Here is a 25,136-nt window from a genome sequence, read left to right on the forward strand (position 1 = left end):
AAATCATCGTATTTTACAAATTGTGAATAAAAATATCTTTGAGTTGAGTATGCTTTCTGGTTTGCAAATATATGTATTCTACATTCATGAGTATTTTAATATAAATCAGAAACACAACTATAACAAATCAGAATTTATTTATTGATAAATGAGCCATCATACAAAAGTAACATTGGGGCGCCTGGGTGGCTCAGTCAGTTAAGTGTCTCACTCTTGATTTCGGCTCAGGTTATGAACCCACGGTTTGTGAGTTCGAGTTCCACTACCAGCTCTGCACTGATGGTGTGAAGCCTGCTTGGGACACTCACTCTCTCTTTCTCTCTCAAAAATAATAAATAAACATTTAAAACAGTTATTACCCTCATGCCATGATTTTCAGGGCTCACTTAAGATTTTATAGTTGTCAAAGTGAATGATGACAACATCACCAATGGATTTACTGCCCAGTGGCCAGTCAACATCACACACTTATGCCAGGATAACAGGAGTCTCAAACCTAGTTGCACATTGCTTAATTTAAATCTCATTGAAAATTAAATGGAACTACAATCAATTTTCAATTCAGTTTTAGATAATGCTTATTTTATTATACCAATACTATTTAAGCTTCAAGTAGCTTCTACATAAAAGTATATTGCTATATCAAATTATATATATTATATATAATGTGGCTTTTTAAAATAGTCTAATAGGAAAAGATTATTATTGGTTACATTGCTAAAATGTAACATCGAACTGGTGAACAGATTAATACCCAGACAAACACAAATGACTCCTATGTTCTATCTGTCATCATAAATCTTTGGTAGACAGAGATTAGCCTTTTGTGCCAACATCTCTAGAGAAAGTAGTGTGCACTGGGCCTCAAGGGAACACTTTCTATCTACATCTAACTAATGCTTCCAGAGACTTTGGGCTGCTCCCCTCGCTATCTTAAAGTATACATAAATACTAAAAAACTAAAATAGATATCCTTGAATTAAAAACCAAGCAAACATACAAACACGTTCAGATTTTGTTTTTTACCCATTACTGTTGACAAGAGACAATTAACACCCTACAAAGTCCTTTGAAAATACATACACAAGTATCTAATTATTACCTTCAACTATTCAGTAAACATTTCATGTCAGTAGCCCTGAACCATATTTTCCTTTTCTTTTTTCCTCATTTTTGAAATTATCAAGCAGAAAAATTTTAACAAACCCTATTGACATGAAAACACTGTCCTTTACTCAAAATCTAAAAGAAAGCTTCTAAAAACTGTCCTTTATCTTAATTTCTGAAAGGATTCAAATAATTTGAAATATTTCTGTAATTTTTTTCAGTTATTAACAAAGTAAATAAGGGGGGCCCAAGTTCTGATTGAGACCCCCCCTCAACTCTGCTCCACAAAAAGAATGTCAATAATGGACCATGGAAAAGAGCAAGGACTGAGAAAAACAAACTACATTTGCCTTGAAGGAGTCATTTGTCTTTTGTAGATGAGATGGTTTTTCAAAAAAAGAGGGCAATTCACTTACCTCAGTCTATCATAGATTTGGGTTAAGCTAATTGAAATGTGCTCCAGGACATATGAGGAGACAGCATTTGGGGAAAATGGCTGGGAGCATTTTTTTTTTTCAGGAACAATTTCTTTTTCAAAAATTAATAACCTCAAGGTTTTGAGGTATTCAAATACAGAAGTAGTATTTTGGATTTTTTAAAAAGTTGGATCAAAATTATTTCATTTTTGGAATGTAATTTAATAATTTTCATCTAAATTAGTTTCATTTAGAGATATTTTCATAATAAAGTTAAATTTTAATCAAATTTAGAGATATTCTTTTTTAAAGTGTTTATTTTTAGAGACACACAGAGGGGTAGAGAGAGAGAGAGAGAATGAACAAGCAGGGGAGGGGCAGGGAGAGAGGGAGATAGAATCGGAAGCAGGCTCCAGGCTCTGAGCTGTCAGCACAGAGCCCAAAGCGGGGCTTGAACTCAAAGACCGCGAGATCATGACCTGAGCTGAAGTCGGACGCTTAACCAACTGAGCTACCCATTTACCCCAAGAGATGTACTTTTTAAGAAAGGCATATAATGTTAGTCAGTTTCTCCATCTGGAAAATGGGGGATAATAATAAGGTCCATAAGGCTGTTGTAAGAATCAAATGTGAAAGAAATTTTGGCCACACACTCATGAAAAGTTTTCTTGTGGAGGTGGGGAGACACTACATAGAGATATTTATATTTGCTCTATGGACAACGACAGCTCCACCTTATCAATCACCCGTCACCTTACACGCTCTATTATAAACTATGTGACTGAATCCTGACTGGGCATCACTTGTGATGCTTTGTTTACAACTCTAGTTTCCTGAGCTCAACCCTCAGAGGTTCTAATTGAGTTGATTTCACAGTTTAAGTCCCAGGACTCCCAGCTCTAAAAACTTTCTGGGTGATTCTGATGAGCAGCCAGGTTGAGAACCACTGTATAAGGCAATCAATGTTCCAGTTTATTTGTTCCTGCTGAAAGGATATTACCTGGACTTCAGTAAGAGATAGAAAAAACAGGGAGAAAGTGAGGCAGTAAAAAGACTATATTTTATTTTTTTAATTTTTTTTAACGTTTATTTATTTTTGAGACAGAGAGAGACAGAGCATGAACGGGGGAGGGTCAGAGAGAGAGGGAGACACAGAATCTGAAACAGGCTCCAGGCTCTGAGCCATCAGCACAGAGCCCGACGCGGGGCTCGAACTCACGAACCGCGAGATCATGACCTGAGCTGAAGTCGGATGCTTAACCGACTGAGCCACCCAGGCGCCCCTAATTATATTTTAGATAGTGATCTTACTAGGAGATAAACCAACAGGAATGTGTTTCTTGAACAATAATCCAGGCTTTCCAGAAATTTAATGCATCAATACAAAAAATGAACAAGACCATGAAAATACTATAGGACAGCTAGTTTAGAAACAAGTAGATATTTCTGGGGCTCCTGGGTAGGTCAGTAGATTAAGAGTCCAACTTCCACTCAGGTATTGATCTCACAGTCCAGGAGTTCAAGCACTGTGTCAGTCTCTGTGCTGACATCTCAGACTCTGAAACTTGCTTTGGATTCTGTTTCTGTCTCTGTCTCTCTCTCTCTCTTTCCCTCCCACTTCTCAAAAGTATACATAAAAAAAAAAACCATGTAAATATTTTCCTAGGAATTCACTGCTGTTATATTGTGTCCTGCAGGATAGCTTGGGGAGTATGTGCAGTGTGAGTCTGGATGAGTGCCATCACTAGGCACATTTGTGAGAAGACCCAGGGTGGTAATGCAAGTAGGAGTTCAAGCAGGATAGTGAGACAGTGCAGGCAGCACTGATGTGACTTTTGTAGCAAAATACTCAAGTTATTGCATCAATCCAAAAGAAAAGGGAGAAAAAGAAGAACTTGCTTGTCTAGGGAGAAAGATGGTCTTAGAACAAAGACACACAGAAAACAAAAAGGATGAAAGATATAGTTAAGAAGATACAGTAATAAAGCCAGAAGAAAGAATAGATTTTTAAGACTGGCAGTTCAAGTTAAGACTTATCACACTGAGAGTTTTTAGCACATGAAAGCAAAGCCCTACTGGGCTTGAAATAGCCATGGTTGGTTTCTAGGTGTAAATCTCCTTAGCCTATAGATCACAGATACCCTATTTGTATTTAACTTTTGTACTTCAAGTAAAATAAATTTCCCTAGAGAGATTCCTCCTCACTTTGTAAATTGGCTTTTTCAAGAAATCTTAATTGGATATAGTTTTCCCACAGTGTTTGTCTTTGATTTGGTTAAAAAAAAGGGGAAAAGCAGTGAATAAGGATTGTAATATATGTCCCCATCTCCATAGAGGAGTGTCGTTCTGTGTCCAAGGATATTGCTCTTGCAGGCTTTTACAGTTTTGACTCTGGAGCTGAAACTGCATGCCAAGAGACGTGTGTGTGTGTGTGTGTGTGTGTGTGTGTGTGTGTGTGCGCGCGCGCATGCACGCGCAGAAAGGGGGGGAAGGAGGAATACTTCATTAACACAGAAGATATCTAAATAAAGTCCACCTGGGCATCAAATAACCAGCCAAGCTGAGTTTTTCTTCTGCTTCTGTTGCCAATTCTTTCCTTTGATCAACTACGTATGTCTCAGTTTCCTGCATTTTCCATTTGTAAAGGGTCTTGAATGAATTTAATCACTAAGACGTTATATGAATTCCTACAGGACATCACATCCATCTCCCTTAGCATTTAATCTGCCTGAAATTTCACTTACTTAGAAGCCTCCTCCAATTAATAAAAAAAAAGACAACTGATCTCCCCACATTTAAAAACAGGCTTGAAAATTTGAGGTTAGCTGTTTAAAATTTTAGCTTCAATTTCTTTTTTAATGTGTGTGTGTGTGTGTGTGAGAGAGAGAGAGAGAGAGAGAGAGAGAGAGAGAGAGAGAGAGAGAGAGAATATGAGCAGGGGAGGGGCAGAGAGAGGGAGACATAGAATCCAAAGTAGCCTCCAGGCTCTGAGCTGTCAGCACAGAGCCCGACACAGGGCTCGGACCCAGGAATCTTGAGATCATGACCTGAGCCAAAGTCAGAGACACTTAACCAACTGAGCTACCCAGGTGCTCCAAAATTTCACTTCAATTTCTAAACTACAGAGTTATCACACACAGTCTCACACATGAGGCAAATATGACCCGTGTGTCACTGCTAGATTGTAGCTGCTTCCAGACGGTACCCTCCAACACTGTGCTGTTACAAAATGTGAATGCTGCTTAAGAGAAACAGTGACACCACTCATAAGTCATCCAACTTCCTTGTGTCAAATGCAATAGTCATTTAGATGCCATCACATGCATAAATCTCCCTTCTCACCATCATGATCTTTCAAAAAAAACTTGAGAGATTTTTCTGAAGCATAACCAATTATATGTCTTAAATATAGCAGATGATGGAGAATGGGGATTTGTATTCCCTGTGGGCATCAGTGCTTGCATAAAGAACATTCACTGATGTCAGCCATGGTTCTGCACACGTTAGTATGTAAAGAGAGTTGCTTCATTTCCTTGCCTGACAGTCAGTGAACTGAAGAAAGTCAGTAGAGTGATGTTTGTGGTTTCCTGACAGCTATTTTTTTCACTAACAATAAATGAGACAATTAACCCTAACTTTAGCCTTTATTTTTCAATAAATAGATTCATAATACTTCCTGAAACTTTCCCAGTTGACCAAATCCAAAATGACTCCCTTCTAGAGAAACTGGACATCTGTATTCAGAAAACACTATGTGTGAAGTCTGATACAATATTACATTTAAAACTCCATTGTTGGAGGGGACAGTTAAGTGTTCGACTTTGGTTCAGGTCATGATCTAATGGCTTGTGAGTTCAAGTCCCGCGTCAGGCTCTGGGCTGACAGCTCAGAGCCTGGAGCCTGCCTCGGATTCTGTATCTCCCTCTCTCTCTGCCCTTTCCCTGCTCATGCCCTGTCTCTCTCTTTCTCTCTCTCTCAAAATAATAAGAATTAAACAAAACTCCACTGTTGGAATTTTCATAGGAAGTTGATAAGAAAAATTGAGGAGCTGCCAATAAATGGTAGATTCTTTTGAAACACAATTAAAAGTAACTGAAAATAATGTATCATCCCCATGGTTCTAGCCACCCACTAACAAATCCATTTGTGTAAGTTAAGGACTGATATTAATAGGATCAAGGGGAACATGGGTAAAGAAAAAATAAAAACTCCTCAAAAGTACTGGTCTCTCACATACTTTCAAGTCTGCCTATATTTTCTACAGAAGGACTTCTAGTTTCTAACTTGCCAAAACTTATATTGTTTATTTTAAAAATAAAATAAAATGAAGAGTCAAGAATAAACAGGCAAATAAAATTATCCTTGTTTCTTTAAGGTAGGATCTCTGTGAACCACAGTGGTATCTCTAAATAAGTATTGTCTTCCATAGCAGAAGCCATCATTTGATAGAGGACATTGTGTCTTGGATCTTATCCAAAGTATATTGAGTTAATGACCAGAAAGAGTTGATTAGCCTTGGTCTTTTGTGGTATATTATACTACTTTTTCCCCCCAAAAAAGAAACTCCCCCATTATCCATGTATTCCTAGGAGATATAGAATGCATTACAGGCAAGGCATGCTGACACTGACTATAAATGCTTATAACCTGTTAATAAAGATGGACCCTCTAAATTGACCTACACTGTTTCATATAACAGGCTACATACTACGCTTATTCCAGCATTAAAAAAATAAATACTAATGTACATATGGAATTCTCAGCTAGCCTTAGGTTCTTCCAATTCTGGTCATATTTGGGTATATACTGTTGAATTTTCCTTTACTCAAAAGTATAAAAATGCTTTGGCCTTCATTAATAATTTTCAGTTTGGTTGGTTGAAAGAAATGTTACCTAGCCTAAACCAAAGAGTTACCATGAATGATTCAATATTAGACGCTACTGTATATAGAAGCTTGAAAGATAATTCCATCCCATGAAACATGAATCCATATATATATGTGTGTATGTGTGTGTATATATATATATATATATGTATATATATGTGTATATATATGTATATGCTTATTCATTTAGAGCTTTTTTATTCTACATGACACTTGGATCAAAGAATAAAAAGGGTTCTTGAATAAAACACTTGAATGATTTTACTAAGCTCTACAATTTTCTAATAGATGTAATAAACATATAGAAATTAGCTTATTTATATAACGATCTATTATATTCTGCAACCATTCAATCTGTATTTTAGGGTCAAACTTATTTTCAGTTCTCTACATTAATAGTTTTTATTCTAGAACAACTTTGATTCCAAATGAACACCTTAAAGAAGTTTTTTCATTCCGCTCATAAAACCTACAAATCTATTACAAGCTGAATTTAAGGCATTTCTGAAAGTCTATCAGTTCTAACAGCTTGAGACCTTTTTCTTACAAAAACATGCATTTCCCTGCAGGGTTCTGAAAAGTTTCCCAGCAACACTCATTAAGAGAGGCCACAGCTATAGATTAGCCTTGCTGCTACCATTTTCCTTGTAAAGTGTTTTTTTTCTGGTGACAATTTTCTATTCAGTAGTGCAACTGCATATAATTATTCAAATACAAAAGCCTGTTGTACAAGAATGTGGAGATGATGGTAAAATCACCAAAAAGCAAATAAACTGCTATGACTTTAGACACAATTTTGTTGTTCACTGTATTTACTGACAATTACCATTAGGAAGGATTTTTGTGTGAGAGACTCAGGGCAGATTTGGTCCATTTTCCGAAAGATACTGTTCCTAAATACAGTTTAGACTGGTTCAGATGTATAATAAACAAAATAATTCACATCTTTGATATGCTGATGTATCATCACTAAATTATAGGGAGAAAACACAATAGCTATTTTTAATGTCTACATTTTAATACAGGGCTCAGGAAAATTTGAATATATGAATAAAACAAATGCCAGTCTAAGATGGAATTTAAGGAAATCACAATAAAAATACTGGACAAGGAATGAAAATCTATTTTTTTTTGTTCTAGAACAGAATCCTAGACTCAAAGGTATAATGAAATTAAAGAAGGTTTTTCTTTAAGCCCTCCCAGTAGAGTCCAACACTTCCCTTGTTCCACCTTAGCCATCAAACTTCCACCAAACATATTTACATATATTTGCATTTTGATGCTAAGAAAATTGATGCTGAAAAGGCTAATGGCTTACCCAAGATCTTCTTCAGTTTAGTGACAGGGTTAGGATTTGAGACAGGGAATGTTTGTGCTAAGCCAGGTTGACTCTGAAATAGTATCCAGAAGGAAATTCTAATATTGAGACAAAGTTAATGGATTTATTTCTGTTCCCACTGAAGAATGCTGCTCTCCTCCCAAGGTAAATGCACTTGTAATGCAGGGACTATGATTTATGTATGTATGAATTACTGATTTCAGGAAGATAGGAATACAAGAGCCTGGTGAGATGTATGGGAGTATATAGCTTCACTGTACAAAAACAGACACAAAATATTTTTCTCAGAAGCTATCTGGTCTACTGTGCGTTAACAAGACAGGATACATTTAAAAAAAAATTCAGTTTGACTCTCAGTATGTCCCACTCTCACATCTTCTAGCCCATCACAGGAGAATTATAAAAAAAAATCTGTAACTGAGCACAAACCACATCATACACATTAAAACACACACGTACACACATACAGTTTTGTGTATGAAGTAAAAAGACTTTATACAAGGCATCCCTATGGAAGAGATGATGTTTAGTCATGTGAATTTGAGTTAAACGATATTTTTTGGCTTCTAGTTAACCTTTTCTCCAGTTTCTAATAATAATTTTGTACGATCATTTATTGTAACCTACAAGGAAAACAGTAACCCAGCTGAAAGAATTCCATTATTTACTTTTATTCTCACTATACTCAGGGCCTCTTTAAATCCGATTCCATTAATATAATATGTGTATATATAATATTTGCTGGATAATACTCTATGGTACTGTTGCAAATAGACAAGTAGGGGGAAAAACAATGAATGTGTTCTTTTTTAAACTTTACAAGGTTAAATCTAACCAGATGTTCTTGAACACAGGCGCAGGAAAAATCATTAAAGACGTGCGTCAGAGGGCTGACAAATTGGCTACAACAAGGCTAGTTATCGAAGACTTGTAAGTTATCTATTACTTAAAATTATTCCCCATGTAGGCCCAGCTCTTTTTGAATCTCATCTGCTTGGAGCTAAGAACTTGCATTAATTTACACTGTACTGAGTCATTTTCTTATTAGGCAAATTTGAAATGATATGATATTTTTGGCTTTGCTGGATTTCTTTCTCTTAATATCTTGTGCTTTTCTCCAGGAAGGTCAAAGAGTTTCATATTAATCTTCCTAACATTGCTGTGGTATATTCTTATCCTTATTTGACATACAGTAAAGCTGAGGTAAGTAGAAGATTACATGGAATAGACTAACACAGGAGAAGTACTGACTGTCACACTTCAGCCTTCTATTTCTTCACCTTTCCATTTTCTATTGCAAGCTCCAATATCAGTGATTCTGAACCAGGATACCTATCAGAATCACTTGTGGAGTATTTTCAATCTAGTCATGCAATTTCCGAGGGCATGGAATTTGGAGGGGGTGTGGGGAATGTAGATTGAAAACTCTCCATGGGGCTCTATTTAGAGCCTGTCTCCTTCACCCTGGTTTAGAACCACTATTGTCTTAGTATAGTTTCCCAATATATGTACTTTTGTTCTTAATAGATTTTCCTTTATAAGTCATCTTTTTTTTTTAACATTTATTAATTTTTGAGAGACAGAACGCAAGCTAGGGAGGGGCAAAGAGAGAAGGCGACACAATATCTGAAGCAGGCTCTAGGCTTTAAGTGGTCAGCACACAGCCTGATGCGGAGGTCAAACCCACGAACCGTGAGATCATGACCTGAGCTGACGTGAGATGCTTGACCAACTGAGCCACCCATGCACCTCATAAGTCATCTTGTTTTAAGTGTTTACCCTATTATAACAATTTATAATTCCTACTCTGGGCCCTGGACTATACACCATTTAGTCTTTAGAAAAATGGTTGTGGAGGGGCATCTGGCTCAGGTCATGATCTCATGGTTCGTGAATTCGAGCACCGCGTTGGACTCTGTGCTGACAGCTCAGAGCCTGCTTGGTATTCTGTGTCTCCTTCTCTCTCTGTACCTCCCCCACTCACATTCTATCTTTCTCTCTCCAAAAATAAACAAACATTAAAAAAATTAAAAGAAAAATAAAAGAAAAAAAACACAGAGGTCAAAAGAGTAGAGAGGGGTTAAGACTTGGCAGCATTTGCATTCCTGGTCCCACTGGCTCTTGGAAAAAAAAAAGGGAAAGAAAAAGTGGTTGTGGGGGCTAACATTTTGACATATAAAAGTAGTTCACTTCTTTAATGATTTGGTAATTTTCTCTTTGTTAAATGCATTAAATTTAATATTTTCATATTCAGCACTTTCTCCAACTGTTTTTCACTTCTATATACATGTGGATTCAATATGCAGACATTTCTTATGCTGCCAAGTTACTCCTTTTACCAGTAATTTACAAAAAAGACACTAATATTCCATATTACCCATGTCCCCCTTCAAGTTCCAAAGAGAAAGAAATAATCATGGCAGGATGGGATTTTTAAAAGTAAGAAAATCAGCTCCCTTCCATCAACATTACTCTTAACCATGAAAACTGCTAGCTTTCCTCTCATCCCCAAGAATTCCTTTACTGATCTTAGAATTCTCCCTACTAGCAGAAATATTATCTCTTTTAAAAATACTTCTCTGTGAATACAATTCCATTTCCGAAAAGTGGAGCTTAAGCATATTCTTTATATTGCTAGCTACAGAGATTTTGTTCAAATTCCCCTTTTTTCCAGCAAATGGGCTTTGGAAGCTTAACAAGGATCCTCTTCATAGCTGGCCATGAGATTGGGGAAGTTGATATTCCAATATCTCCACTATAGAATTACAACCACATCTCTACAAATAGATAGGTCTGCCAACAAGCATTAAAGATACTGCGATGAGCTACCCTACATGATACTCTGAACAATCTAGTTTTCCCTTGATGTGCATAGCTAAGCTCTATTATCACCAAAAAAATTACGAGTCGGTATCCAGGGGAGAATGTATACGGAAAATGCACCTCTCTCACAAAATCCATATCATCTCCTTTTGAGGCCCCAATGTAGACCAGTCAACTAAATCTTGAACATGATCAGCAGACAAAATGGAAAATAATGAACTTTTACCCCATCTGTGTATTTCATTTTTGCCATTTGTTTTCAGTTGAGCTTACCACCACTTCCTAGCATTGGAAATGGGTAAACAGTATTTTGTTCACTTCAGATGGCACTTTTTACTTACAACCAATAGTTAATGAAGCCAAATGAGAGGACTGATGGATGCAGGATTTGCAGGGATGCAAATAGATAGAGGATAGAATACAAACACATTTCAGAAAAAGAAAAAATCAGTCCTTGTTGAATAAGGAAAGACACTCAATAAAGTAAGTCCTGGAAATAACTATAAGATTTATAACTTTATGATTTAATGATCAATAAATGAATCTCTTTTTCTTGACAGGATAGAAACTAAAAGAAAAAAAAAGATAGTAATGGAAATAGTTATACTTCATACTCATGTTTCTATATCACTGAAATAGCCTCCTGGGGTAAAATAGAAAAGCTTTCTAATATTAAAACACAATTTATATACAACAGGGTCATTCCTGGTATTTGAAAAAAAATAATCCTCTCATGCTATTACTTTTTTAGTAAAAAGGACCAGGGTCTATTTAACGGCACATGAGTAAATGTCTTATTTCACCTTCTGAATAGCAATATTCACAATGTTTGCATTAATAGGCAAAAGAGTGGCTATTTTCAGATATTTGGATGTTGGACAATTTAAAGGAAGCCAGACAAGAATACGGTGCATATATGTGTGTGTATGTTTGTGTGTGTGTGTGTGTGTGTGTGTGTATATATATATTTAAACCTTGTCAGTGAAATTTAAAACATAAGTGGCTTCTAGACAGAATATTCACTGATGGGCTTTAAACTTGTTCTCATTCACTGGAAGTGAAGTCAGTGGTGGTTTGCTTGACATAAATTCTATTCCTCATGTTCTTTCCCACCTCCCCCACCCCTTATTTCCAGAAATACTTTGCTCCCGTGTAAGAAATGTGCCACCAATATCTGATTTCCTGGTGAGGGGATATAGCTGCTTACTTTCTAACTCTCTGCAAATATTTTATTGTGTGTACCTAGTCATAAAGGACATAAAGAGACATGTCTACATGCCTGAGGAGAATGTGGGCCATGAACTTTTGATCTTAGACACAATTTTTCTCTCATCTGTTTATTAACAAACTCAAGAAATATAAAGAAAATCCATTTAGTCTGTAATTATATATGTTTTGATAGGTATATATATAGCATTAAAAAAAGTTCCACTTTTTAAGAAAATATCTTTTGGAAGTAATCAAGTAAAAAGCCCCAAAAGAGTGAATGATTGAAGGACAACAAAGGGGAAGGAAAAAATTGCTTGGATTAGAATATTTTCCTTAGAGAAGGATATAGATTACCCCATGGACTCCTGATTCTCTTCCAGTTTTTCTTCAACTTAAAACATGAGCATTATGTCATAGCCCAAAGGAACATTGAAATTAGTAATGTCCCCTTCTTTCTCAGTAACCTTATCCAATTGGTCATAAAATTTTTATGGTTTTTTTTTCATGAAGCCAAGCCATACCCACTGCCACTAACTTAACAGTTATTGAAAGCAGATAAAAGTTCTAGACAAAAGGATCTCAACAAAGGATCTAGAGAAGACAAAAAAAAAAATCTTGAAAAAGAATGAAGTTAGAGAATTCAAATTTTCTGATTTCTAGACATAATTTTTTTCAAAGGTACTAAAGCAATTTAATGGGGGAAACAAGTCTTTTCAACAAATGGTGCCACAACAATTAGATATCCATATGAAATAAAATGAACCCCAATCCCTATGTCATACACAAAAGATAACTAATATATCAAAGATCTATATAAAAGATGATATAAAATATCTTCATGACCTTACAGAGAAAGCAAAAATATAGAATATCTTCATGACTTTACAGAGTAAGCAAAGGTCTCTTCTAGAGAACTCACAAAAACACAAATAAAAGAAAAAATATGATAAAATAAGCTTCACAAAATTAAAAGCTTCTACTCAGGAAAAGATGCCATTAATAAAATGCAAAGTTAAGCCACAGATGGAGAGAAAATTATATTGTAGGTTTATATGTCATATATATGAAAAACAATATATGTAACAAAAGATTTATATCCAGAATGCATTTTTAAAACCCCTTACAAAGCAGTAATAAAAAGACAAACAATCCTATTTATTAAGGGAGGAAAGACTTGAACTTAGACTTCCCAACAATGAACATAAAATGGCCAATAAGCACATGAAAAGATGCAAAGCCTTATTAGCTATTAGGAAAATGTAAATTAAAATGTTGGCAAGGATATGGGACACTGAACTATCACAAAGATTGCTGGTTAGTGTATAAGACAGTACAATAATTTTGGAAATCTGTTTAGTTTTTTTTTTTTTCAAAGTTAAAAATACCCTAACTTGCCTTTAACCCAGCAATTCTACTCCTAGGTATTTATCCAAGAGAAGTAAAAACGTATGATCATACAAAAACTTATATATGAAGTTTAAACTTTTTTTTACATTTATTTATTTTTGAGAGACAGAGAAACACAGAGCATGAGCAGAGGAGGGGCAGAGAGAGAAGGAGACACAGAATCTGAAGCAGGCTCCAGGCTCTATGCTATCAGCACAGAACCTGACATGGGCTCGAACCCACAAACCGCAAGATCATGACCTAAGCCAAAGTCAGACACTTAACTGACTGAGCCACCCAAACACCCCAACGTTGAAAGCAGCTTTATTTATAACAACAAAAAGCAATCCAAAGATCTACCACTTGGAAGATGGATCAACAAAGTGTGGTATATCCATACAATGGAATAATACTTGATGATGTAACAGAATTAACTACGAATATACACGATATAGTTGCTGAATGAAAATACGCTGAATGAAAAAAGCCAGAGCAAAAGGTATTCCTATTATTCCATTCATATGAAATCCCTAAACAGGCAAAAACTGATGTATGAGGACAGAAATCAGAGCAATGATTGCCAATGGGGGGCAGGGGTATCTGGGAGAGGGCAGAGATAACTTTCTAGGGTGATGGTAATCTGTATTTTGGCTCTGGTATTGGCTACATAGGTATGTGTTGGTCAAACTTGTCACATGATTCACTGTGCATTTCACTGTATGTAAATTTTACCTCAATTAAAAGTTTATTGTGTGCCAGTTTACCATGCCCTAGGTGGAATTTTACTTGATCCTCATAACATCACCTCCCCACTGCTACATTAGAAAAGAACAATCACAAAAGAAAATTAGACATTTCCTTCATTCATTGAAAAATATTAATGAGTGCTTGCTGCATGCCAGGCACTGTGCTAGGCACTAGGTATGTAATATATATCAAGTAGAAAATATTCCTTCCCTTCTGAACTTAAATAAAAAAAAAGATGACAAATTAAAGCAATGGTTAGAAAGAAAATACTGGGTTCCTTGAAAAAGAATAATGAAAAAAAACTTTTACAGTGTTTTGATTTGGGGGGAACAGGCTTTCAGTGAAGTCGTCTCTGAAAAGGACGTGTGTAAGTTAACTAGGCTAACCTAAGAAGAATGAAAGAAGACTAACTGTGGCAGAGGGAGGAATATGTGAGAGTCTTCAGGCAAGGGAAACATTGTATGCTAGGTAAAGCATATAATTGGTGGGATATTTTTGTCAGTGGCCTTGCTAATAACTGCACCAGGACAAGAGGCACAAACCAGACATATGGTCCCTTGGCTGATGGCTTATCAGGTACTTGTACAGTTCTAGTGGAAGGCCAGCATGACATGAATACAGCAATAGGAACAGTAATGAATATGAGGTGACGAGGTAGGAGAAGTACTTAGAGGCCAGGCCATTTAGAAGCTTGTGGGCCATGTTATGGGTTTTGGATTTCATTCCAATTATACGAGAAGCTTCACTTACTTTAACTGAAGGGTTTTAAGCAGACAAGTGTCATGATCTGATTTACAATTTAAAAAGATCACTAAGCTGGTGTGTAGAGAATGGTTAAGTAACTTGACAAACGGTACATAGCCAGTAAATGGTAAAGCTTAAAAATCCTTGTTTAGAATAAGCGAAGCTCCCATTACACCTGGAAGGATGAGCCACCTAACACAGATCCTCCAGCCCCAATCAAATCAAGTCTTCAGATGACGGTGATCTGACCTCTGGACTGCAGCCTCCTGAGAGATGCCGAGAGAGAACTGCCCAGGGAGATCACTCCCAAATTCCTGACTCATAGACAATAGGATTATAAATATTTTTAAGTCACTAAGTTTGAGGTGATTTGTTATATAGTAGTAGATAACAGAGTACCTATTCCATTTCTATGAAGGGTGTCCTTTCTTAGGTATAGAGGATTCACTTTGTAACTTTATTTTGAAAGTTAGGAAAATATGTAACAAAAGCTTCTCAAATGAAATAGGGAATATTATTTCTAACAGAAAGAAACAAGAATAAATATAGGAGGGAAAAAATCAGAAAATTAGAATTAATTCATATTTTATAAAAAGCAATATATAGCATTCCTGTCCATTAGGAAAAACACTTTGAAATACAAATAAACTTTAATTAACAATAAGAATGTAAAATAGACACAGAGAAGATTCATTCAAAATCCCTTGTAGTCCTAATCATGTACATATAATGTTATCATCTACCAAAGACACATCTATAGGGATATATAAAAACTATGTGTATGGTAGTTTAACACAAAACACAAACACAAGCTCTCATCATGAATATTCATGAATTAAGATTTATCATTGTAGTTCTCCTGTTACAGTTAATCATTTCTTCCTTACATTACAACTGAAATCTTAATCTTTGATTCAGTACACTAGCAACCTAGGGTTGCCTTAATTTACTCACTTTGAATTTCATACATCTTAAATTTCATGGTTAAGACCTAGACTCAACTCAGTTATATGCCTAGTTCTTTTTTCAAGGCTTAAAGTTTAGAATTAACTGACTAACATCACAAAAGAAGTGGAAACCAGAGTTACATCTTCAAACATGCTTATGTTTTTCTGGTAATAGGCATAAGTGTTTGTGCTTTAGTTCCAAAGTTTACTATAGCAATGCTTATGATATAATATACATAATAAATCTAGTTTTTAGGATAGAGTGAGAACCGGAGGCTGAGAGGTTAAAAATTTATATATATATACACATATATATACATATACACACACACACACACACACACACACACACACATACACACACACACACGTGTGTGTGTGTGTATGTGTATGTGTGTGTGTGTGTATGACTCTGTTCTATGGGTGACCTTAATGAAGAATTAGCTGGACTCTGCCATCCCTATTTTCTGTGTCAGATGTTACTTTTCTGCCCAAGACTGTCAGATGAGAGACTTTCTTTAATAGGGGTTTTAACATTTATGGCTGAACTTTAAGAAATTTTTCTTCTACAAAGAGAGCCAGCTTTGTTGTCTCCTGCATTGGGCATCTGTTACTTGCTTTTAGCTTCTTCACTTCATAAAATGTCCTGCTTGGTCGAGACTGATTTGATTCATTTTATTTTAATTTTTATATACTGGTAACTAATAGTCACCATATGTGAAGAAATTCTGTGTTTAGTTCTTGCTCGAAAGAATTCAAAGTACTTTTCATTCCTTTTTATCTCTGCAGAAGCCTTTTCAGAAACTGCCAAAGTTCCCCTGTTCCAGTCCTGCAGGCTAAACAGACTAAACCTTGGGTAGACACTTCAGAAGTGAAGGTCATTTTTACATAAAAGCATCAGCCTAAAAATGGCCTGGCCTTACCTTACATTATACTTCTTCTATTTAAATCCAACCACATCCATTTTTTTATGTCTAGGATGGCTTTTGAGCTACAACAGCAGAATTAAGTACTTGTGACAGAGAAGGTAGAACCCACAAAGCCTAAAATCTTCACTATGTGGGCCTTTGCCCCCAATCTTGCCAGCCCCTGAATTAGATTCTGAAGTATTTGTGAAAGGAGTTCTTTCCTGTACTCTTTACTCTGTTCCGATCTCACACTGAGACAAATTTTGCCTTGGTCAATGATCTTTAGTGATAACCTCAATCTTCCTCTCTTCATCCCATATTCACCCTAGAGACATATAGCCTCAAAGTTAGTATAATGGGTCAGTGAAAACTCTATTATAATCTTATCTCAAGGGCCTTTGACTTCTGTGAGAATATAATTTAAAATAATTCTTTTTATGTGGGTTTTTTAAGCACTTCAATACTTTACAGTGTACTCAGAATTCATAAACATTATCAGCTCTAATTATACAATATGGTTCCCCTGTTGACATTAGCCAAACTTCTGACCAGATCATATTATGTACTAAGAGGGAGGGTGAGGTTTGATTCTAGGGGAGAAAAGCAGATAATCTTCAACCTTTTTGTAAGATTCTTTGAGAATAACTTCTCAAATTCTCTTTCAGATATTCCTGTATAAAGATAAAATCTGATTCAAGTCAATCATCTCTCACCAAAGGAAGGTCTTAAAAGTGTTCTATAGTCTTTAGTCTTCTACTCAACTCCTTTCTCTCATCATAAAACAACAATATTAACACACACAAAAACTGACCTAGGTTGCAATCATTTCAAATAGACTCCTAATGTAGAAGTGGCTATACTCCTGATAATATAACAGAGCCTCATCTAACAGCCAGAGCTTGCTTCATTCATTCATTCACTCACTCATTCATTCAACATTTATTAAATCTATAGCATGTATAAAGCAAGTACTAGTATAGTGGTTTTAAGGCCTACAAACAAGAGAAAAATACCACCCTTGAGAATCACAGTACAGTGGGCAAAGTTGATCAGAAAGTTAATAGTAAGCATAATGTGATTGGTGCGCACAACAGAGGTATATACCATATTTTATGGAAGCAGAAAGGAGTGCTGATGGACTTCACTAAGATGAGTCATAAAAGCCAACACCTAAAAGGTGGTAGGAGTTTATTAGGCAACGTAAAAGTAAGTACAGAGGCACAGGGCAAGAGTGGCTCCAGTGGACATGGGATACCCTGGAAAGCACAGAGACAACTTCCTTTCCCCCAGGAGAGACCAGAAATGGGAGACCAAAAATCTCTGATAGAGGCTATCTTAGCCTGGAAAGAGAAAGGTATGTTCATAACTCATCTACTCAAAAGGAATGCCCTTTTATTTCCCATGAAGTTAGTTTATGTACTAGAGATATCTCTGAATGTGGCTGATGTTCAGAAAATGCAGTTAATCAGGGGTGCCTGGGTGGCTCAGTCAGTTAAGCATCCGACTTTGGCTCAGGTCATGATCTCACAGTTCGTGGGTTCAAGCCATGCATCAGGATCTGTGCTGACAGCTCAAAGCCTGGAGCCTGTTTCAGATTCTGCATCTCCCTCTCTCTCTGCCCCTCCCCCACTCACACTCTGTCTCTCTCTGTCTTAAAAATAAACATTAAAACAATTTTAAAAAATGCAGTTAAATCTCATGAGTCCTACAGACCCACCGTAGAGTTCAAAGCTGGGGAATGGCATAATTGGGCATTTACTTTTTATTTACATTTATTTTTCACAGTAATATGAAGGATGAGCTACCACAAATAAAAGCTATATGAGCAGCCCTGTGTCAGAAGAATGTTATAGTAGTCCAACTGAGAAATCATGAAGACCAAGTCTAAAGTGGGGGTGGCAAGGATGGAGACTAGGAATCAGTCACATCAAGGAGTCTCTTTACATTGCCTGGAGAAGAGTTCTGCTGCTTGAGGATGAACGAACAGAAGGTAATCAAATTACGCCTGGCATCTCCAAAGCAACTACCAGCATTCAAGCCTGAGACTTATGATCTACTTCTCTCTGCTGAATTGATGCTCACTCTGGGACTTTTGCCCAGCTTTGGAGTTTGACCTAAGAACACACAGTGAATGTATAAACTGGTCCTCATGGTTATCTGGCTCCTGATATCTCAAACCATTTGAGGAACTCCTCTTGTTAAATAGTTTCACTTTCATATTCTTTGCTTGTTTCAAACTGATCCTTCATATTGATCTTTTGCCCTATTTTGAAATTGACTTTGATAACGTGATCTTTGACTCCTAGCATACAAAACTAGAAATGTATAATCAGGCGATAAGAAGGTTAAAGCGCATTGTCACACTGTGAACAAAATAATGCTTCATCACTAGGAGCTTGGGAAAAACCAGGAAATTATCCAACCATTCTGTTCTCTGGTTAGATAAAGATTTTCAGGCATCCAGAAGAACCTTGTCAGAGCTAGTAAGATACTTCAAAATGGACTCAAATGAATCACACATAAGCTTATTACATTCAAATCCTTTTACAAACATCATAGCAAGTCAATAAATTAGATTTTAATAAATCTAAATAGGAAGCTTTAGCTTCAGCCATTAGGATCACACACACATTTGAGACATAATAAACATGCATTTGGGACATTATTGGCAGGAAATGAGTTCTATGAGAGGAATTATGAATAAGCACATTTCTTTTGAAGATTATGAACATTATTTTACACAACTTATCAAGTGAGAAGTTGCACAGTTGCTAGGTTTCAGAGTCTCTTTCACTAAAACCCAGGAACCAGATCACCTTCAAATATGCCATCAATCACTTAGAGCTTAGAAAAGGCCCTAGGAAAATACTAGTTGTCACCATATTGGCTTAGATTCTGTGTAGAGTGGGAAACCCTAATCCTTATAAAACTAACTACAGTTACTAGCTTCAGAGGTATAGGCCCAAATGATGGATTCAAATAAATGTATTTATTCATTCATCCAATAAATATCACATACTTAATGTACTCAGACAACATGTTGACAATAAATTTAAGAATAAATGTAACCTACCCCTGCCCTAAAAAGAGTATAGTCTGGCCAGAAACAGGTAATATAATACAAGATTGTGAGTATGCACTGGAAATCATGGAGCCCCAGAGCTGGTGTACCTAAGAGTGGAAGATAGGGAAGGGCTTCCTACAGCAGCAGGTAAGGATTGGGCTGTATCAGAGAATGAGCCAGGTAAAGACATTTGGAAAATCAGGTGGGTAGAGGAGAGTAACAATGCTCCAGGCTGAAGAGTAAGCAAGGAACAGGAAATCCTAATTTTGATGAATAATTTTGACAAACCTTAAGCAGTTTGATGTTGCTGGTATGATAAAAGTCAGAAGAATAGAACAAGAATGGAGAGGTCAGCATAGGTCATGTTTAAGGTTTCTCAAGTTTTATAAGCTACAGAACTCTTTCTCAACAAAATTTATTTCCAAGCCCCAGTATACTAATGTAAGAAAATTAGTGAATAGAAACCTTCGTAGGTAAATAAAACATTTGTCACTGCTTATGTCTGAACAGTTTGAAAATAACTTCTGTAAAGAGAAGAGATAGCAATAAATGCACAGAGAAGTGAAGTGGTGATCAGATTTGAATTTTAGCTCTATCACTTGGGCTACAAGGTAGAGAGTGTGCTTAACAATGCTGGAAGTGGTAGACCAGTGAAGATGACTACCACCTGACAAAGGCAGAAAGCTGGCCTTGAGAAGCATGTGAAGGGTGCAAGTGGCACAAGGGGGAGACTTATTGAATTTACTACATGAGGGAGGAGGAGACATTAAGGCTAACTCTCAGAGTCCCAGTATATGTAACTGGGTTGGAGCCTACAGAAAATACATTCAATTTATATATAATGTGTTGGGTTGTGGGGCAGGGACACAAATGGTGAATTTAGTGGTGAGCAGAATTGGACAAGAGGAAGTCTGAAGCTCCGAAGAGAACACTAAATCAGATGTACATCTGAGAATCATCATGATCATCATCACCATAATTGCAGCTACTGTTTAAGGAGTGCTTTTCGAGTGCTTCATGGGTACTACCCTCATATAACCTTGATGACACCTCTATAAGGGAGGCATTAACATGAAGCTAAGGTATAGAGGGGCTGAATATGATACTCAAGATCATATAACTGGGAAGTGGCAGGCTTAGGATGCTTAGACCCATCTGGCTTAAAATGCATGTTCAACTATTACCACCTGAGAGATGCAGATCTCCAGGGAAGCAGATAGAGCACTGAGTCTCAAGAAGATAGGCAGACCATTTCAGAAGGTCCCAGGAGGGACAGAATGGGTGACTCAAGACACATATTCAATATTTCTTCTCAGAAATTGAACACATACACATTCAGAGGCCAGACATGTAAGTAAATGGGGGAAGAATCTGGATCTCTAGCAGAAGAAAGTCATGGAAGAAATAGGTGCATTAGAGGATGCTTCACCCAATTACAGGTATTCAAATTCAAGATTTATTTCCTTTTCTTTTAAATATTTTATTTCTAAAAGTAACATAATCCTTACAACACAAAACATCTTCCATTAGAATGGCCACTGCCTTCTAGTTTGGTCTATATCTTTACTAATTATCTCTATACAAACTACAGAACAAAAGCAACATTTTATAAAAGGTAAATAAGCACAAGATGAAGAAATAAAACTTCTTAGAGTATGTGACTCTTTTAAAGAGTGCTCCAACACAGAGAATTTTGGTATTTTATGCAAGACTGAATTAAAAGGCAAAGCCCATTACATAATTCAATGGTCCATATATAAAGAAACATGAGATGAATTCTCCTGAATAGTGCTAAGGAAATGTTTACACATATGAAATAATTTGGGAAGCTTCCCTTGATAGATCAATGAGAACTTCTGCTAGGTCTCTTAAGACTAAAGTTAGTGTCTAACTTTGCCTTCTCACAATTGACTATAACTTTTCAAAATACTTATCTTTTAGGATGTCTTTTTAGGATGCCTGTAATTTATTTTATAACACTTTGGTATTCTCAGTATGATGCTATATATGTGCCAATTAGTGCAACCTTTAATTCTAGGAGCTGTCCAGAAATGCATACAACAGAGTGGTCAGCTGGCATTACATTCAAAACGGCCATACTCCAGAGATGACAACTCCAAGTCCTTCTGATCTAGGTAGATTTGCCTATAATCAATACTTGACTCATCAACCTGAATATAAAAGGCTCGTCTTTATTGATGAACTAGTGTGTGGTTAATCACTACTGTGGGTGTGTTCATTGGCTCCCTCTGATGAAAATAAAGGCTTGAGAATATGTGGATTAGCTAACATGGTTAAACAAACACTTCTTACTCTTGATGTGACTATATGAAAGATTTCATGGAGGCCTATATCCAGCATATTTTAGAGATGGGCCCACAGTTTTATCCCCAATCATTCTGTGTCCGGACATTGGATTAGGAGGACTTCTGATTGAATGATGCTGACTCAAGAGCACAAAAGACTGCTTCTAGACTGTTCCTATGTCTACCTCAAGTGAATGCTGCACACAAAGTGTGGCCAAAGTACCTAAAACAACAAGGCCCTAGGATTTTCACTGAGCTTATAGAACAGGTTTGTTCCTGATTTGCTAAAACAATTATCTAAAAAATATCTAACTATATGATAGAATCTGGACTTGACTTGCTTTCAGTATAACCTGGTAGTGAGGTTGTGGGAAAGAAGCTATCTCTTAGCATTTTAAAGTTCTTGGATGGCTACTGTTGTCTAACCAAGAAAAAAAAAGTTTTGCTAAACTTGGCTTTTATCACTTTTTAAAAAGAATTCCACGAAGTCTTTAATATCATACATCATTTCAAAGTCTTTTAGAAAGAAGCAGGGATATATTTTGTGATTAAGAAAACCATATTCTGAATATATGTTTCCAAAATAATCTTTGTTTTCTGCAAAACAGTAGGACCAAAAAGAGTCTACATGGTTCAAAAAAAAAATTGCCTACTTTAGGGTACCAAGGAAATTCTTCACAAACAATAACATTTCAGTGATATATGAACATCCTGGTTGAAATTACACAAAGATATTAGAAGGCAATGACCCTTTATGAGAAAGTGAAATATAATGAACTATAATGAAGTGAGTTATCACTAAATTGTATAAATGTATTTTAAGAGATATAAGAAATTACATTTGATTCCTTACTTTGCTTCTAATAATTGACTCTATAGCTGAAAGATTTGAATACATCATACTTTAAATAATGAATTATTTCAGTTTGTTTCTATCCCAACTCAAAAGAAATACTCAGTAGTGACACAACTGAGTCTATCATATTTCAACAAGCAGTTCAGGGAAAGACCCCAGTATGACACTGCAAAACTATTCTGGATCAGCACCAAATAGCAGTTTTCACACAAACTGGCCATGACAACTCTCAGAGGCAGCACCAAATAACTTGTTCATCAAGAAACTCTCACGTGTTTCCATTTTTCCAAATGAAGAATATTAAAGCATCAATCAAAACTGACCAAGGAAGTCAAAGATAGGAACCTGATCAATTACAAAATGCCCATAGCAGCAATGGGGTCATACACACAACCTAAATAAAATGCTGTAGCCACTGATCAATATATTACCTTTTAAAAATGTAATAGGATCAATGAAGTAGGATCAATTTAATTTAATTAGCACATGATAAAATATATTATTTTCCCCAGAAACTTGGTATTGTTAAGAATGGCTGAAAACAAAATTCCATCGTTTACATTTTTCCCTTCTAGTCACAATGCATTAGTGAATTGTTCTAGGCTTGCAGAATCATCTACTCAGAGGGCAGTAAAGCAAAGTTAACATAGCATAAGAGAAAACCAGTACTTTCTCATTTTCTTCACCATTACTACCACCTACCAAACCCTCCTCCCCACAAGCATAACTGTGGCAGCAAAAATTAGCATAGGCTATCTGGAACAAAACTACCATGATCCCAAAACCACATGGAATCTACTCTGTGGTTAATTACCTGAGGCGACTATTTTTTTTAAGCCCATATCAGCCATTCTTTATAATCAGAAATGAAAAGTAAAACTAGACTTGTCTTATCCTGCCTTTGATGTTCCTAATATTTGTAAATATCAAAAAGACATCTCTATCAAAAAACAAGGACACTGAAAAGCTGGGAAAGGCAAAATGGGCAAGAATCATGTAATTTCTAGACTAGTTTCTGAATATTATTACCATTTAGACCTACACAATATGGTAGTCACTGGCTGCATATAGCTGCTGAGTACTTGAAATGCAGTTAGTCTGAACTGAGATGTATTATAAGTATAAAATACACATCAGATTCCGAAGACTTAAAAATTATTACAAAATATTGTATTAAGACCCAAAAATGTTAATTGTATGTTGAAATGGCCATCTGTTGGATATACTAAGTTAAATATATTTTTAAAATTAATTATTAAAAGTAATTCTTGTTGCTTTTTTAAGCTGGCTAATATTATAATTATATACATAACTTGCATTTGTGGCTTACATTATTATATTACTATTGGATAGGAATGATTTAGACAATCATCACTGTAATATGTAGTAAACCTTGTGAAAAAGTCTACCATTTAAACATTGGGCTCAGCACTTGTAAAAACTTTGCCATACAGCACGAAACAGTTTTAAAAGCACATTTTGTATTGAAGATCCGGTAGTTTTCCAAATTCTAATGAGTGTTAAGAGGGTAAACAATGATAGAGCAAAGGGGGGCTTGGGTGAAAACAAAACAAAACAAAACAAAACCAAAGACTTCAAACTATGGGCTTAAGCTACCACAGCTTGATTTTTTCTGATTCCTAACCCAATAAATAATTCCTATTTCAGAGGAAAAGCTCTGCTTTTCTACCTCGAGTCTCAAGGACAAAGAATTGTAAATAGGTTTTAACAAGTAAATGAACATTTCTAAGGGATCTGAAGCCCCGCCCAGGTAAACAGTCAAAAAGGTAAGGGTGAGATGAGTAATTTAGTAATTCTTTAGGGTTTACAGTTCCATCTTTTCTCCATCTCTCCTTACTTCCCTTCACTTTTCCTCTCCTTTCCAGTTTGTACCAGTGTTTACACCCACTTTCTCCGATGTTGGCTATTTTGTACATTTCTTTCTCTTCTCCTAATTCTGTCTGGCATCTTCCTCACCTTTGGTCTTTATCCTTTCTTCTTGTTTTCCCTTTTCATATTCTTATATATGTTTGTTGTTTGTTTTAATTCATGTTATTGTCCTAAATAGGAGAAAAACTAAATATTCAAGTACATGAAAGTACTTTTTCACTTCCACAGGGCCCTTTATTGGGTTGTTAACTGTTTTTGTTTTGTCCTTCAGGGTTAGTGATTCCCCCTTGGGTTCTCCCCCTGGCCTAGACCAATATGGTTCAAGAAGAAATCCTATCAGAATCACCTAAAGAACTTCCTAGGCCCTACCTACCCAGATCCAAAATCAGATTCTTTGCATTCTTTGGTGGAAATCAGCAGTTTTAGGAGCGGAGATTAGCAAAATAGACCGGCTATAATTCTTCACATTGATACCTGTCCTACAAAAATCTGATCTATCAAAAAAGAC

At 36.1% G+C, this 25,136-nt stretch overlaps 1 protein-coding gene across 5 annotated transcripts in view; it reads right to left on the minus strand.

Annotated features, from left to right (window-relative positions):
• ADGRB3 (adhesion G protein-coupled receptor B3) overlaps positions 1-25,136 on the minus strand; it is a 727,056-nt gene that overhangs the window by 134,735 nt on the left and 567,185 nt on the right. The window lies entirely within an intron of this gene.

Source organism: Acinonyx jubatus, chromosome B2 (assembly GCF_027475565.1).
Source record: "Acinonyx jubatus isolate Ajub_Pintada_27869175 chromosome B2, VMU_Ajub_asm_v1.0, whole genome shotgun sequence".
NCBI lineage: Eukaryota > Metazoa > Chordata > Mammalia > Carnivora > Felidae > Acinonyx > Acinonyx jubatus.